The following is a 15,560-nucleotide window of genomic DNA, read 5'->3' as shown; positions in this document are numbered from 1 at the left end:
GAGACTTGACACATATTTTCAGCGCTAGCATATAAGGAAGACTGTATCTTTACAAAAGGACATTGTCTGTCCCTGTGGAATGTGTGTGGGGGGGTAACACCTGTGCCCATTTGTGCTGGTTAATCCTGGGGCTTGAATTCAGAGCCTGGGCACTGTCCCTTAGCGTTTTTGTACAAGGTTGGCCCTCTGGCACTCTACCACTGAGCATTCAGCTCTACTTCTGACCTTTTGCTAATAGATATGCATCTCAGCCTCCTAAGTAGCTATGATTACAAGCATGAGCCAGCAGTATACAGCTGCAGTCCATGCTTATAATACTTTCCTGAAGTTTTTTCTTCTTGGTTTTTTTATTTATTATATAAATTGCATAAAATTATCCCCCAAAAGTAATAAAGCTGTCTAAAATATCACCACTTAAATATAGAAAATATCTGAAGTTTTCAATGATTCCTTATAGGCACTGTTCATATAAACATAATATAATGTGAATAAGGGTAGAATTATGTCTTCTGATTTATGTTGAAATCAATCTTATGAATATTTCCCATGCTGGATCATTTTAATGAATCATCATATTAATAGCTATTTTTGTTGGGGAGTTATGTGTACTAGATCTTAAACTTTGTTCTTTGATATCTATGTAGAGTTTTCAGGTTTTCCTAGTACTAAAGCCACTGGAATGACTGATTTACATATGTAATTTTTTCCTTTTTAAAAACACAATATAGTACAGAGAGGATCACTTGCCTAAAGAAATGGACAATTTAGGGGATCTCTATGTTTAGTCTTTTGAGGAACCTCCATATTGCTCTCCAGAGTGGTTGAACAAGTTTATACTCCCACCAATAGTGTGGCCACATCCCCTCCAGCATATATTGTTATTAGATTTCTTGATTATAGACATTCTAATTGGGGTGAGGTGGTATCTCAATGTTGATTTGCATTTCTTTTATGGCCAGAGAAGTTGAGCATTTCTTCATGTGTCTATTGGCAATTCTTATTTCCTCTTCAGAGAAGTCTTTCTTTAAGCCTTTAGCCCACTTATTAATGGGGTGGTTGTTTCTTTGAGGATTTCTTTATGAGGGATTTAATTTTTTGAGTTTTAAGAATATTTTAGATATGAGACCCTTGTCTATTGTATGGCCAGTGAAGATCTTTTCCCAATCCATGGACTTTTTATTGATCATTGCTAGCTATGTCATGCAGAAGCTCTGCAGTTTCATGCAGTCCTATTTGTCCAACCTTTCTTTGATATGTTGTGTTTCTGGGTAAAATTTTCAAGACCTCAGGACCAATGGAATAGAATTGAAAACCCAAAAATGAACCCACAGACCTATAGCCACCTAATCTTCAATAAAGGAGCTAAAAAAAACAGAATGGAAGAGAGACAGCCTCTTCAGTAAATGGTGCTGGCAAAATTGGTTAATCACTTGTTGAAAACTAAAGCTAGATCCTTATATATCACCCTGCACCAGAGTCAACTCCAAATGGATCAAAGACCTCCAAGTCAAAGCAGACACTCTGAAAACATTACAGGATGGAATAAGAGAAACCCAAGGTCTCCTTGGCACAGGCCGAAATTTTCTTAAAAGAGACCCAGAAACACAACAAATCAAAGAAAGGTTGGACAAATGGGATTGCATGAAATTGCAGAGCTTCTGCCTGGCAAAGGACATAGCTAGCAAGATCAATAGAAAGCCCACGGATTGGGAGAAGATCTTCACTAGCCATACAACTGACAAGGGTCTTATATCTAAAATATACCTAGAGGGCTGGGATGTAGCTCAGTGGCAAAGCCCTTGCCTAGCAAGTGCAACGTCCTGGGTTTGATCCCCAGTACCAAAAAAGAAAAGACAAAAAAATACAGTTAAAAAAACCCAAACAAAAAAAAATAAAATATACCTAGAACTCAACCCCAACATAAGTATTCAGATTTTTTCTTACATATTTATAAGATGATTTCTTTGTTGCTTTGTATGTCCCTCCCCCATGGTATAACCCTGCTCTCACTGTATTTGATGTTGGTATAATTTGTGGAGGGGAAGGGCAAAAACAAATTGTTTAAATAGGGATACAGGTAGACCCATTGCAACAATGAGATGTACAAGTCGTTATGTAGAAAAATGAACTTTACAACTTTGGGGGGGGGCGGTGAAGATGGGAAGGGATGGGAAGGGAAAACAAAGGAGGAAGCAACAATTCTTGATAAGAAATGTACTCATTATCTTTCCCATGTAATTGTAACCCCTCTGTTCAGTATTTTCACAATAAAAAATAATCAAAAAAGAAAATTTCAACCTGTGCCAAGGAGCCCTAGAGTTTCTCATATTCCTTCCTGTAATGTTTTCAGGGTGTCTGCTTTGACCTTGGGGTCTTTGATCCATTTGGAATTGATTCTGGTGCAGGGTGATAGATAAGGATCTAGCTTTAGTTTTCAACAGGTGTTTAACCAAGTGTGCCAGCACCATCACACTTCTGGGCATTTATCCAAATGACCACAAAAAAGGCCACACTAAAGCTACCACACTACTATGTTTATCACAGCATTATTTACCATAGAACCAACCCGATGCCCCTCAGTAGATGAATGGATCAAGAAAATGTGGGATATATACACAATGGAATTCTATGCCTCCATCAGAAAGAATCACACCATCCCATTAGTAAGGAAATGGAAAGACTTGGAAAAAAATCATGTTCAGTGAAGACCCAAAGAAACATAGATCCAATTGTCTCCCTCATTTGTAATAATAAGTACATGTCTAGGATAATTCTAGCAAATGAACAGAATAGCTCAATAGCTATGTGCATATGACCATGTAAGATGTTGCTAAATGAAATGAACTCTAAGACATGGAAACAAGAGGTTTTTCTCTGTTGTTGTTGCCTAAATGGAGAGATGTATAATAATTATTTTCAACATTCAAAAAAACATTCTGCTGATTAAATAAAGAATATTGGACTTGTCATTTAATTGATGAGAAAATGAAAAATCATGTGGACAAAAGGAAAGCATCAGTTAATTGTTAGGATTTCACATTAAAATCCATGCACTATAGCCTCATTTCCTTTTGATCAGATTTAAAAGAATGTACGGTAAACGACATGGCACTATAATAGGCATCTTGTCTGTCTTTCCTCACAGCATGCTTATTCCTCATTGTTGTTTGTTTACAGCCTTGATATTTCAGCATGATGGGAGGAAAAAAATAGCAACAAGTCTAAATATGGAAAGGTCAGGGTGTTCTCTGTCACATATGCATTTCCCATTCCAGAATGCATTCACTATTACAAGTCTTGAAATCTCGTTCAACTTTCAGATTTCACATTGATGTTGTGCCATTTTTCTCTTGAGGATGTGGTTTCTGACATCATAATAGTGCATGGGACATGAACATGGGCCCTAATGTCTCAGAATTGAGAGTTCATGGGTAATGAGAATGAACCAAAGATGCCGGTTTCACTGGCTATTTGTTTTTTAAACACTTCAAGTAATAAAAGCATCAACATAAAATCTGAGTTGGTTTTGTTGCCTCATTGATATTTTGCTCTAGGGACTGAAGAAGCTCTTTGCACAGCTGTGTAAATACAGTGCTACCATTTGCCACAAATGAGAGGTTACTCATAGAAATCTTCATTTGTAGAAAGCAAATAAATACAGATCTTAGGATGAGGAGGGGGAAAAAACTGCAGATCCCTAGCCAGAAACTCCAAAGTAGATATTTGTTACTGTGTCTGCTCTACGTATTTTTATTTGGGTCCCTATTTATTTATTTATTTATGGTCACACTATCAAGCATAGTAGCCTGGCTTTTGGCCAACAGCAGTCAGATAATTGTAAAATCAGGGACAATGAAAATAAATTTGTAAGCTGGGTGCTGCTGGCTTGTACCTGTAATCCTAGTTACTCAGGAGTCTGAGGTCTGAGGATTGAAGTTCAAAGCCAGCCTGGGCAAGAAAATCTGAGACTCTTGTTTCCAATGAACGGCCAAATAAAAACAGAAGTGGAGCTGTGGCTCAAGTGGTAGAATGCTAGTTGTCACTAGTGTATAGTGAGTTATTAAAATTAGAATATAAATAATACAAAAGTAGAAACATGAACAGGTAACTCACAAAGAAAATAGCCCTTAAGCATCAAGAGACATTTAACTTCCAACATAATTAGAAAAATTAAAATTGTACCAATAAACCATTTGTCACCTTCCTTAATTGGTAAAAATTAAAAGACCTAACTATATTTGGTTGGCAAGGTTCTGAAGAAATCAGTATTCTTAGATATTACTGATGGGAAGAAAATAAATGCAATTTAATTAGATGGTGATATGGCACTGTCTTTGAAAAATCATGTATTAATTAGTTATACATAATATGACTTAACATTTTTCCTGATAACATTGTTTGGAATTGGAAACTATTAGAAATTATCTAAGTGATCCTACACAGGGAATTATGTCAAATGACACAATGGAGCATGTGATATCTGTAGGAATAATGAGAAAGATATCTACAGAAGTTATATGTCAATCCCAAGATTTATCACATTAAAAAAAATAGATGCACTTCCAGGCATGGTGGCACTGTTGTGGGTAAATCATCCCAGAAGCCACATTTTAAAATATAGATTATTGGAGTCTTTATTGTACAGTTAACAGCCTGCAGGACGCCAGTTGTTACAAAGGCCTGCAGCATGCAAATACACATAACACAGCTAGGAAACATGCTTAAGAGGAAAGAAATACAAGAACAATACCAACAAGCCAATTCAGCTCCAATGGAGAGCTGAATTGGGTTGCCATGATGACTGGAGACGAGCCAGGAGACAGGACACAGAACATGATCACAGAGAAACACGTGGCTTGGAGTCCTGGAGGCTAGGCTGGTCTGAGCCTAAATAGGTCAGCACAGGGGGCAGATCCTCAGGAAATTCCCATCCCCTAGCAGCCAAGTGCCTGCCCCTGCCTCTAGGGGTCGGGCACGCCTGTCACCTGGGAGGCAGATGATGGAGGGAGAAGGGGAAGAGTTTCTTCCCCCAGCATGAAGATAAGATGCCAGACCTATAATCCACCATGTGGCCAATATGGTGCTGGCCAGACCTGACCTCCTCAATTCAGCACATGAACATAATCTTACTAAGATTTTCTTGGGAGATGGAGAGACTCGCTGTTAGAGGCTATCAGAGCAGAAAAAAGTGAATGAACCCATCCCCATCTCAACCAATAATCTGGGTATTATTACATGGTTAATGTCAATAATCTAGCTACAGAGGAGTCATGGGAAGTAGTATTGCAATCCAGGTAAACCAAGGCAAAAATATGAGACCCTATATAAGAAGTAAAGCAAAGAGGACCAGGGTCACGGCTCAAGTGATACAGAGTATGCCCAAGTCTGAGGCCATGAGTTCAGATTCCAATTCTGCCAAAAAATGTGTACAGGCTACCTTGCATGTAAGAGAAGTAAGACAATGCCACACTTTAAAACAAGTTGAGGAAAAAGAAATAGTAAAGATAAACCAAAAACTAATGTTCAAGGTCAACCATCCTAGGAAATAAAAGGGAGTGGTAGAAAGGATGACCATAATCTAGTATAATGAGGAGCTGGAAAAGTGCTTCTCTAGTTGGATCTTCTGGTTCAGTTTTGATTCTTACATATCAGTATTTCATACACTATTCAAAAATGCATTATGAAAATTAGCATAGATATAAGAGACTCACCAAGGAAAACAAATGGAAACAGAAGAACCTAAATGTTTTACAAGTGAGTAGTGAAACCATGGCAAGGAGGCAGAGTCCCCGTGGCCTAGCTACTCAGGAGGCCGAGATCTGAGGATCACAGTTCAAATCCAGCCCTGGCAGAAAAGTCCGGGAGACTCTTATCTCCAACAAACCACCAGAAAACTGGGAGTGATTCTGTAGCTCAAGTGACAGAGCGCTCGCCTTGAGCTGAAGAGCGCAAAGACAGCACCATGACCAACAAAAAAAATTTTTTTTTAATTTTAGAAAAAGGAAAATATTAACCTAAGAAACCAGAAAAAAACAATTTTTGGACCATATACTCTAAAAATAAAAAAAAAAACAGCAAAATACTACACGTAAATTTTGATTCCTGGGGCTGGCTGTGTGGCTGAAGTTAGTAGAGCTCCTGCCTAACAAATTTTGAATTCCAACTGTTAGATTTTTTTTTTTACAAATGTGCAAGCAAGCAAATTCTGAAACTATTGTGTATGTATTCTAAGTTAAGCAAATAAGCATTGTAGATCATGAGAGGCACATTTCTCATGACTGAGAAAGTTATGTTTAAGGAGAGAAGGAGACAGACTAAATCTTCTTACAGACAATGCTGGACAGATATAGACCAATAGAACATTTGTGCAATTGACAAGAGGGGCGCATTCTATCTTGCAGTCAGGGAGCACACACGGCAAAGACAATCATGAGGTATCTCTATACAAGAATGTTAAGAATTTCCTATTATAGGATTCAGGCATTTTGAGGGAAGTAAACCATTAACATCTAACATGAGTGATCATTTTAGATAGAATGTTATAGGAAATGGGTCAGATCTGTCTGTCACTAGGTATCAAATTAATTGTATTTATACAGAAGACAGAGAATAAATCTGCAATTTGAAAAATAACAGTATTTTAGCCAAGAGAGAGGAATATTTTGTATTTGGAGGGAGGCAAAGTGACCTTATGTCTGTGTTTTAAAACAAATTCCATGGTCTTGTTCATCTTACCAGGTGGAGTCAATTAGATACTGTCTACTTATGCATGTTACTATTTCTCCTCCCTGCCCCCTAATTACTTTCATCTTTCTGGTTTTAAATTGTTATTGTAAAGGGGGCTAGGAAGGTGGCTCAGTGGTAGAGCACTTGCCTTACATGCCTATGGCCCTGGTTTCGATTCCTCACAAAAAGAAAAAAGCCGGAAGTGGCGCTGTGGATCAAGTGGTAGAGCACTAGCCTTGAGCTGAAGGGCTGAGGGACAGCGCCCAGGCCCAGAGTTCAGGCCCCATGACCGGACCCAAAAAAATAAAAAAATAAAAAAATAAATTGTTATTGTAAAGGTGACTTAAAGAGGAGTTACACTTACATGTCAGGTAATGAGTACATTTCTTTTTCAATAGTGTCACCAACCCTCTCTTCACTTTCTCCCTGTTTTTCCCACCCATCCCTCTCCCCACAAGTCGTATAGTTTCAGGGATCATTTCTATAGTTTGTTACTATTTCTCTGTTCTGTCTTCTGAGGGCTATAGTAGAAATAACAGTCAAGAACATTTGAACACATTGCTCAACAGCATGTTGTCACTTAAGTGCTATTCACCACCAAAGGAAATAAGAGCTCCTTAGACAAATTGGCAGTTCAATAGCTGGGAGAGAGAAATTACATGATAAAATTTGAACACAATGTCATGCTAGAAAGTAAGGACAAGTTTATAAAATGATTTTGAAATAACAAAAATATGTAAGAGCCAACATGAAGGGGCTCTAATGGTCAAATAGTAAAGCAACCAAGGAAATAAAATAGTTTTAACTAGTATACCAGCAAACCAACAAGGAATCATAAGAATCACTCCATCTGGAAGAAGACAGAGAATGAAGAAAAGGAGAACAATGGAGAGACAATAAAAAGAAATAAGGTTCCAAGATCTACATTTAAAAACCTAAGTTAAATGAACTCATTATCTTGCCCATGTAATTGTAACCCCTCTGTACAGTATTTTCACAATAAATAAATATATATAATATTTTAAAAAACTTAGTTAATAGTAATGAAATTAAACTAAAAATTGAAATATTTCAATTAAAAGGCCCAAGGGTATTATTCTAATTAATAGAAATAGAAAAGACACAATTTAACAATTCTAGGAATGAGTAAAGATAGGATATGATTAGAGATTCTACTAATATCCAATATATAAAAGTGGAATAGCATAAATATTTAAATATTTTAATATTAAATTTGATAGTTTCAGTGAACAGCACATATTCTCTGACAGATACTTACTATCAAAATTTCTTGAAGCAGAAATATATGAATTGTTTTTGGCTTAAACAATATAAATTGCTATTTTTTTAATTCTGGAATTAATCAGCACAAAAACATTGTGTTAGGAGGTTAAGTTTCTTCCTTGGCTTGCCAATGACTTCTTACACTTTCCTTAATGTAGGCAACTTTGGTTTGTATGTATTCCTTTATTAAAAGAATTGAATTTTAGTAATCCTCATGTTTTAGTGTATGAAAGTCATTTTGCCACTACTGAGTTTGTTTTATGAGATACAATGAATTGAATTTACATGACACTTATTGTCTGACATCATTCATTCTACATTATATGATTAAGTAAGCAATATTAATTTTGAAGAGATGTGGTTGTGAGATTGAGGAAGTCAAGTATAACTATTTAGTTTTGTACTCAAGCTCAACAAGTATGTATTCTTTTTCTGTCAGTCATGGGGCTTGAACTCTGGGACTGAACGCTGTCCCTGAGCTCTTCAGCTCTCTGCTAGTGCTCTACCACTTGAGCCACAATGCCACTTCTGGTTTTCTGGTGGTTTATTGAAGATAAGAGTATCACAGACTTTTCTGCTCCGGCTGGTTTTGAACCGTGACCCTCAGATCTCAGCCTTCTGAGTAGCTAGGATTACAGGTGTGAGCTACCAGTGCCCAGCTTCTTTCTTTATTTGGAAGAAAGAGAAGGAAAAAAGAAAGGGAAGGGAAGGAGGGAAGGAAAAGGAAGGAAAGAGAAAGGAAAGAAAAAGGGAGAGGAAAGGGGAAAAGAATAGGGAAAGGAAAGGGGGAAAGAAAGGAGAAAAGGGGGAGGAAGGGAAAAGAAAGGAAAGGGGAAGGAACACTAGGCTAGTTCCTTTCTGCCTTGATGAACATACATACAGCAATATATACATCAATCATTAGTAAAATATTTGTCAAGATAACTCAATAACACATCCAACAGACCATGATTATGTTGATTTTATTCCAGATATGCAGAACTAAACAAATCTGCCACTTTCTTTGTAAAAGTCTTCTTTACATGATGTCTGAGAAGGTAAGATATCTAATTATTTTCTCAAAAAAACTGCTCAACACATTTAAATGAAACAGTTATAACCTGTGACAGTAATTACTAAAAACAAGTGTATATACTTGAAGTTTTCTTTACATTTTAAAGACTGAGTTTAAGAATGTTGACTTTAGCAGTTTCAGAGATAATAAGGTTAGAACCACTTCCAGATAGTCTAAAAGTTATAGTGGCCTGAGAAGTTTTCTCAGCATTCCTTGCTATTACCATATGTGTTCAATAAAACCTTCAATGTTTGGGAGTTTAACTGTCCCAAAGAAACAGGAGACCAGTTCCGTGATTATATTTTCCATTTAAGTTTATGAGTTAAGGTCTCTAATTGGGTTTTTCCAATGAGCATTGTACAGAGTGGTGATATATTTATTCTGTGTAGCCAGTGTTTGGAGAGATATACTTTGTTGCTAGAGCAGCATCATTGTGAAGAAAATATCACCAATTCATCCCTGAGGCAGATATTAATTTCATATGGACAAACTATAATTTCTTTTTCCGAGTTCAAATATCTACTAAAAGCATGATATGTAGTTTCAGTTACACTAAAAGAAATACAAACACCTGGAAATAAATTGTGATTGATCACACTTTATCTTTTAGTGTAAGAAGAAGAATATTTCATGAATGTTTCTAGGATAAGAAATACTTGGATGCAAACCAAGTGCCTAATAAACTTCCCAAGAGAAGTTTTGATAGAAAACAGAAGGAAATTAGGTGGAAGAGGAAAAATAATGTTATAAAATTAGGAGAAATAGAGATTAATCGGTTAAAAGGTTGAACTGTTTGTAATTTAGATTTGATAATACGTTTATATTTAGATAACCTGTCAATACTGGTTACATATAAAACTAGCTATCAGCTTTATGACAGAAACTGTGGCTGCTATGTTAATATTAACCACTTAGATATTTATGGTACATGTAAAATAGTGCTAGATCAAGCCAATTATAGTTATTTCTTTTTTCCACACTGATCTAGGTCACTTTTTTAAATAACCATGCTTAAGACCATTTTCTTATTTTCTTTCTGCATAAATTTTCCATTCACAGGACAACAGCACATATGATGCCTAGAAAATTAATATTTCAGCTGCCATGGTACAATAAGACCATGATTCCTCTAGTCTTCAGAGAGCGGCTTTGACTGAAATGTGAAACCATAAGAATCAGCTAATGATTATAAGAAAAATAAGAATAATATATTTCCTGTTTGGGGCTGGGAAGGTGGCTCAGTGGTAGAGCGCTTGCCTTGCATGCCTGAGGCCCTGGGTTTGATTCCTCAGCACCACATAAGCAAAAAGAAAAAAGCCAGAAGTGGTGTTGTGGCTCAAGAGGTAGAGCACTAGCCTTGAGCTGAAGAGCTGAGGGACAGCGCCCAGGCCCAGAGATCAGGCCCCACAACTGGACCCCAAAAAATATATTTCCTGTTTGTAGCATATTGTTTTTATTAGTGATAATCTTCATTCACAACCAGTATAACTGAATTGATGATTTACTCTGAACTACTTCCAATTCCTTTGTATTTAGAGATTTTCCTCGATGGAGCAATGAACTTACTATTCCTTTTACAGTACTAGAATTCATGAAACTCAAGTTGTGCTAGAATTGCTCAACCCACTTCCCTGGAATCATCTTCATTCTTCTCTTTCTCATCATCCCAACAGAACTATCTCTACTGAACATCTTTCATAATACCTCATAAGTATAGGTAAGGATAAAGAAAAGATAGATGATAAGATCTTAGAAATATGCCATATACCTACAATTGCCTTATCAAAAGAGGCATTTTTAGGGTTTGACATGTCCTTAGGGCTATTGGATTGACACACTGTGAAACATGATGATTGATATGTTAATGGGTCTCCTTAGAGATGACGTCAGCTAGGGCTACATATGCTTACAGTAAATGATGAAGGCCAGTGGCACATATTAAAAACTATTGGCTATTTTTTTGTTTCACTCTTTTGAACTTTATTAGCACAAGTTTTAATTAACTCCTTTGGCAGTATTATTTTTCTCTTGCAACAGCTGACTAAAAATCTAGGGCAAATTCTAGCAATAATTGTGATGAATCTCTTCAGGGAAAAAGTGAGAGTAACGATACTTATTAAACTTTCCAGTCGTTTATGTTAGCGGAATTTTTTTTCAGACAATCTTTTTACTTTTTTGCTCATTTGAAAGCAAACAAATCTGAACTGTTTCAACTGGAAGAAAAATTGCACATTAGATGAGAAGAACTCCTTTAAATGAGAAGTTTTATTGAATATGGTGAAAATTCCTGATTGTTTAAATGTCTAACTTTATTAAGTAGTTTGGTGCTGGGTGACAGCACATCTGTTTCTGGTACTAGATTCACAAACCCCAGGATTGCCTCTGCATGCAATAAAGACATGTCAGATTATGGTTTTTTTCCTATTTTTATCACCTCTGCAAAGAAAATCTACATCATGCCTACATTTAATAAATGACTTTTTACAGCCTTTCAAGTACAAATAAACATGAAGACTCTTAGATCATTTTACAAAGATCTTAAAAATTAAAAATTTGCTCAATAGCAAAGATGATATATAAATTTACCATAATGTACAGATCATAATCTGTTACACTCATAATCTGTTACTAATTTCATCTTTTAATTTTCTCCCTCTTATATTTAAACAAAAGGAGATTCCAAGTTTGGTGCATGGATTTGATTTCAATGAAGTTTAAAATTGTAGTTTAAAAATACAGTTTGTAACAAGACGTTAGTGGTTCATGCCTGTAATCCTAGCTACTCAATAGTTCGAGATCTAAGGATTACAGTTCCAAGTCAACCATGGACTCAAGAGGAGCACAAGCGGAAAGGCTCAGGGACAGGGCCCAGGCCCTGATATCAAGCACTAGCAGTAGTATACACACACACACACACACACACACACACACACACACACACACACACAGCGGAACTTTCTAAAATGACTTCTGATATGTTGGAAATCTACTTATACACATCCTGATTTTATGTTGTTTAAAGTTATTTCACGTAGCTCTGGATATCAATCTGTAAAAATGTGTCATATTATGATAATCAGAACATTTTCAAAGATTTTTCTTTTTCTCATTTGAAATATTTTCTCTTATTTGTATTCAAGTAAACTTTTTGGATAGGTAAGCACTTAGTAATCTTCAGTAATGAGTGCATATTATTTCAGGAAAATAGAAAATGTAGCAAGAGTTTTGAATTCCCTGTAAAGGAAGTAGAATGTAGCGTATTTTTTTGGTTTTGTTGTTTTGGGGTTTTTTTTTTTTTTTTGCTTCTCTTTGTTTTTTTTTAAACTTTACCAGGCAAGGATTAACCATTGTTCTTACTACAGTGAAGTTCTAACCATGGCAATAATCTGGACTCTTTCTCTCTACAGAAGTGAAGGGGATAGATAATTCATTGAATTCCTGCTCAAGTGTGGGACAAAGCTGTAGTCAGAATCTGAAATACTCCCATGTGGTAGTCTTAGCTCCTAGATTGGAATTGTTGAGGGTGGTGGAAACTTCAAGAGGTAGAGCCTACTAAGAAAGAAGTCTTTCAGTCATTGGAGACATGTCCTCAAAGGGAATGCTGGGAACTTCCTCTTTGTTTTTCTCCTCCCAGCCAGAGGTGAACAACTTTGCTGCACCATGTGTACCAAACCACAACATGCTGCATCACTACAGAACCAAAAATAATAGGGACAATCCATCCATGGAGTAAGACTTCCAAAATCCTGAGCCAAAATAAGTATCTCCTAAAAGCAGAGAATAATCTCAGTATCTTATGCAGGGTATTTAAGTAGGTGATTTGTGTATTTAAGTGATACACCGGCTATTATGAGAAGAGATTGTTAAAAAAGAAAAATAGGGAGGAACGGCTGTTGGTCTGTGAGGCTTCGGGCTCTACCTCTGCCCTCGGAGCAGCTCCCTGGTGAGGAGGAACCATGGCACTCCGTGTCACCAGGAACATGAAAATTAATGTTGAAAACAAGGTCAGGTGACCACGGCAGGCCCAAAGTGTGTGTCCACCCATTGCAGCAGCTTCTAAACACGGGCTGAGATCAAGAACTGCGCTTGGCGATAGTGTTAATCAAAACAGTGAACAGCTACAGGCCAGAGTACCTCTGAAAAGGGAAGAACAAGCTTTAGCTACTGGAAAAGTTGCTAAAAAGCTACTAAAACCGCTGGCAAAGTGTGCGAGAGGTAGAGCAAGAGTCTGTGACTGAGCCAAGCCTGAGCTTGAACCTGAACCTGAACCTGAGCCTTTGAAGGAAGAAACACTTTCACCTGAACCTGTTTTGGTGGATACTCCCTCTCCAAGCCCAATGGAAACATCTGGATGTGCCCCCGGCAGGAGAATATTTGAGTCAGGCTTTCTCTGATGTAATACTTGCAGTGAATGATGTGGATGCAGAAGATGGAGCTGATCCAAATCTTTGTAGTGAATATGTGAAAGATATTTATGCTTATCTGAAACCACTTAAGGAAGAGCAAGCCTGTCAAACCAAAATACCTGCTAGGTCCGGAAGTCACTGCAAACACAAGAGCCATTCTAATTGACTAACTAGTGCAGGTTCAAATGAAATTCCGGTTGCTGCAAGAGACCATGTACATCACTCTTCTGTTATTGGTAGATTCGGCAGAATAATTGTTTCTTTTTGGAGCAGAGAGATGATAATATTTTATTAGCAAGGTAAAACTTTACATATAGCTTGTAGGAAAGAGCTCATGTTGCTGGTGACACTCACTAAAAATGCCAATTTCTTATTTTCTGTTCTTTGCCCTAGTTGTGAACTTCTTTTTTTCTATTTTATTGTGAAAATACTGTACAGAGGGGTTACAATTACATGGGAAAGATAATGAGTACATTTCTTATCAAGCATTGTAGCCTCCTCCTTTGTAGCCTCCCCTTCCCATCCCTTCCCATCCTCCCCCTCCCCCCCACCCAATCCTCCCCGCTCCTCCCCGCCCCACCAAAGTTGTAAAGTTCGTTTTTCGACATAACGACTTGCACATCTCATTGTTGCAATGGGTCCACCTGTATCCCTATTTAAACGATTTGTTTTTCCCCTTCCCCTCCACAAATTATACCGACATCAAATACAGTGCAAGCAGGGGTTATACTGTGGGGGAGGGACATACAAAGCAACAAAGAAATAATCTTATCATTGTGTTAGAAACAATAGCATGAAAGAAAAAACCATTTGAATACATATCTTAGGGTTCATTTCCCTAATATCACCTTATCTGACCTTTTCTGCTTGACTCAGACATATACTAGATATTGCAAATAAGGGGAACCATGGGACCTATGTTTCTTTGGGCCTGGCTTACTTCACTTAATACAATTTTTTCCAAGTCAGGCAGAATAATCGTGTGCCCAAGAAAATGCTGCAGTTGGTTGGTGTCACTGCCATGTTTATTGCAAGCACATATGAAGAAATGTATCCTCTGGAAATTGGTGACTTTGCTTTTATGACTAACAATACCAAATCAGACAGATGGAAATAAAGATTCTAAGAGCTTTGAACTTTGGTCTGGGTTGCCCTCTACCCCTGCACTTCCTCTGTAGAGCATCAAAAACTGGAGAGGTTGATGTTGAACAGCATATGCTGGCCAAATACCGGATGGAAGTGACTATGTTGGACTATGAAATGGTGCACATTCCTCCTTCTCAAATTGCAGCAGGAGCCTTTTGCTTAGCACTGAAAATTCTTGATAATGGTGAATGGACACCAACTCTACAGCATTACCTGTCTTCCACTGAGGAATCTCTTCTTCCTGTTATGGAATACCTGGCTAAGATTATAGTCATGGTGAATTTGGGGCCTACAAAGCACATGCCTATCAAGAAAAGTATGCTACATCTAGGTATGCTAACATCTGCATTCTACCACAGCTGAATTCTGCACTAGTTTAAGACTTCGCCAAGGCTGTGACAAACGTATAACTTGTACACTTGAGTTGGAGTACTATAATAATAGCTGCAAATAAAATTGGCACTATATGCCACTTGTATATACTATACATTTACATGGTCTCTAATGAAGGCTGTGGCCATTTTGCTTTTAATAGCTTAACTCATCTAAATGTGGTTACTTCCTATTCTGGGGGTAACCTGTAAGTCATACTAAAAGCGTTTTTTTTTTAAATCTTCTTTGTTTTTAAGCTGCTTTCGGGTTACCAGGGACTCCAACTGATGTATATAATTGTCACTTATGTGTTTATATACTTGACTGGGTTTCTTTTATTAAGATTTTTATTGTGAAAATACCATACAGAGGGGTTATAATTACATGAGCAAGGTAATTGAGTACATTTTGAGAACATTTCTTAACAAGCATTGTTGCCTCCTTTGTTTCCCCTTACCATCTCTGCCCTCCCATCTACCCCCCTACCCCCATACCCTCCCCCGCCCCCCCCCCCTTGCACCAAAGTTGTAAAGTTCATTTTTCGACATAACGTCTTGTACATCTCATTGTTG

General features: G+C 37.3%; 1 pseudogene; it reads left to right on the top strand.

The window, feature by feature from the left end:
- Positions 1-13,020: 13,020 nt before the first annotated feature.
- Positions 13,021-15,026, top strand: LOC138829049 (G2/mitotic-specific cyclin-B1-like; annotated as a pseudogene).
- Positions 15,027-15,560: the final 534 nt, after the last annotated feature.

This window comes from Dipodomys merriami, unplaced genomic scaffold (assembly GCF_024711535.1).
Source record: "Dipodomys merriami isolate MVZ:Mamm:240054 unplaced genomic scaffold, mDipMer1.0.p SCAF_17, whole genome shotgun sequence".
In the NCBI taxonomy this organism is placed as follows: domain Eukaryota; kingdom Metazoa; phylum Chordata; class Mammalia; order Rodentia; family Heteromyidae; genus Dipodomys; species Dipodomys merriami.
Note: the sequence above shows the minus strand (reverse complement) of the source record. Positions and strands in the feature narration are given on the sequence as shown.